This window comes from Humulus lupulus, chromosome X, assembly GCF_963169125.1.
Source record: "Humulus lupulus chromosome X, drHumLupu1.1, whole genome shotgun sequence".
Taxonomy (NCBI): domain Eukaryota; kingdom Viridiplantae; phylum Streptophyta; class Magnoliopsida; order Rosales; family Cannabaceae; genus Humulus; species Humulus lupulus.
The window spans coordinates 95,515,860-95,518,910 of record NC_084802.1 but is presented as its reverse complement, the minus strand read 5'-3'; positions in this window follow the sequence as shown (position 1 = coordinate 95,518,910).

Below are 3,051 nucleotides of genomic sequence, written 5' to 3'. Positions count from 1 at the left end.
TGACTCCCGAGGATCACAGACTTATATGTCCTCGTGAAAATGGCTGCAGAATTGTTCTAAGTTAGAAACTGATAAAGGGGAGCTAATCAATACTTAACTTACGAGCTAAGAGTGAAGGGTACTTACGAGGGCAGTTGAAGTAGTGAAGTTCGCAGTTGCGAAACCCCGTGGACATAAAGAACTGGTCTTTGAAGTCGTTGGGGTGGCTGGGCAGCTCGATGACCACAGCCGTGTTTGGAAAACGGGTTAAGTAATAGAACCCATCGCCTCGCCCCCGCTGCTCCGGGCTGGCCTTAAGGCAGAAAAAGTATAAAATGTCCGCCGGGGTGGGGACCTCCCATTCCTGCTTCAGGAATAAATACCTCAACCCTGCTAACAAACGGTACGAGTTAGGGGGGAGCTGGAAAGGGGCCAACTTCACGTAATTGAAGAATTCAGCAAAATATTGGTCCAGCGAGAGGAAGGCCCCAGCCTTGAAGTTCTCGTCACTTTGGCTGCGTATTCCTCGTCGAGTGGCGCGCAACTCCACTCACCTTCTAGGGGAGGTCGGGCGATTAGGGCGCCCCTCCCAAGCTCGATGTTGTGGGAAAGGAATATTTTATTCACTTTCCCCTGGTCAATGATCTTCGAGACAATCCTCTCGGCCTCGAAGAAGGCATCGGGCGCCACCTCGAGCTCCCGCTCCACGGCCGGCCCGAAAACAAGGATTGGAGAGTCTTTCACCACCTCCTTTCCTTTGGATTGTTGAGAGGACGAGCTGCCAGCGGTTTTCTTAGGGGCGCTCTTCTTGGGTCCCATCAGGTCGCCTAGCGAACAAAAGAAGAAAATTTTAGAAAAGGCGACCTAAGCATAAGGAAGAATCTAAAGCGAAGTGTTTCCTTTACACGGGCGAAGGTAATCTCAGCCCATGAAGAGTGAGACCACGCGGTTCTATGTACACGCGCCTGTGCTCCCAACGGATCCCCGATTACTCGGAATTCGTGTGTCAGGAGGGTCAGGATAAAAGTTTGCCTTGGGGGAAAGTTTCAGTAGACAAACAGTGCGAAAACCGCCTATGAAACGTGTCCCCTAGGCTACCCGGTTTAGCACCCAAAAGGCTGGATATTTCAAATAGGCATACCAAAAATCCTACCCAGAAAATTTCCCCAGAAAGCGTACCCTATGAACCATGCTCCTAAAGTTTTTTTTTCTACGACCGATGCCCTAAAATAAAAACCTACGCCTATCATACCCACAAAAAACCAACAGAATGCTGCATGCAGCTACAGGAACACTTCACCTAAGCTACATTGAAAAGAAAATTTAAAACATGCATAAAGAGGAAAACTTACAAGGTGTTTTGCTGTGGGGGGGATGAAGGGGTCGTCTGGGTTAGAGCCTCGTCGGAATATCTGGTGCCAAAACCTCGGAGGATCTCTCGCACTTAAACTTCTGGAACGCTGGGAACAGTAACCGGAAGAAAAAGAGGGTTTTTTGAGACTGAGAAGGAAGAAGAAGATGGGAAAATAAGAAAATTTTCAAATAAATGGGTGGCCCATGCGTAAGGTGGCCACCCCTTTTATATTCGTAGGAGGCCAAGTGAGGAGGGCCGTTGGATTGCCCTGATGAGGGATCCGAGGCTCTCTACTCGAAAGGCGAAACGACAGCCGAGTATAGGCTAGGCCATTTAATGTGGTTCTCGGAAGACGTACCGTCACCAACCACGATGCTCCATGTACTCGACGCTTGCACAATGGGCGGAATGTGAAAGTCCACAAAGAAGCCTAAAAGCCCCCACTGTGGCCCCAAATGACGTCATGTGCCACGAGCAGGGGCTTGGGGGGCAAATGTACGCCCATAATTCTCCACGGGCTATTAGCAGGCTTAAGTATGGCATAATTGTGTATCAGCCACGAGGATGATGTTTACCCCGAAGATGCTGCCCCCAGGTCCCACCTCTTTAGCTCGAGGTAACCACAGGTTCGCTGGAGCTGCTATGGAGTCGGATCAGGAGGATGGACACCGCGGACTAAGAAGAAGTCCAGCTCGAGGTACGGGCTTAAGCTGGCGTCTGTGACCCCTTATAAAGTCAACCACGCAATGTAAACGTGTATATATCAGACATCACATGTCTGATATGTCCCTGAATTCTCGGATACGCAGCCTAAACGTGCGTTTTCAGGCACCCACGACTGGGGTGGGCCGTGCGGCCCATTATCCCCCTTACCTATTGATTAGACCTCACTTCATTTGTCAGGTTTTAGGAATTAATCATGAATGTCACAGAGATGACATGATGGGTAAGAAGGTCACGTGATGACCCCCTTTGCCAACCCCAAGGTGCCCTCTCCTATAAATATGGAGAACCTGGGAGTTGCAAAGGGTTGGATTCTATGATGAAAAGAAATACTTTGTAAAGAATACCAAAAACTACCAATAATATTGGCTGGTGGAGTAGAAGGATTTTAACCTTTGAACCACCTAAAAAAAGAGGTGTTTGCATTGCCATTTTATTTTAAGATCACTCATCTGTTTCGGTTCAATACTTAGCACTAATCCCACTCTCTTATTTTCTTAATTACCTGTTGGCGAAGAACCGCGTCAACATAAATGATAATATATTATTTATATTTTATAAGATAAAGTTAATTATTAATTAATTGATATTTATGCATTTATGAAATAATACATTATTTTAATGCATAGATATTTTATCTTCTTAATTAAATAAATGATATAAAATTAGGGAAACACAAATATGTTACACGCTAGTCACTGTGCACAATGTTTGCACAGTGTCTGGGCGTGTAACATAGGGACATACCCTATTTGGAATCACTCAAATTTTAAATGTTAGAATTTGAATTAATTAATTTATTTAATAATTATTTAAAAGAGATATTTTAATTTGATTAAATAATTATATTCAAAACCTAATTCAGTTATGACTAATTCTAAATGGTTAGATTAATTTAGGTTTATAAAGATCTAAAATCTATCATAAAAAATTAAGTGATTCAATTTTTTCAGTTTTTAGAGAAAGCCTGAAAAGCTATGATATTCTCTCATAGC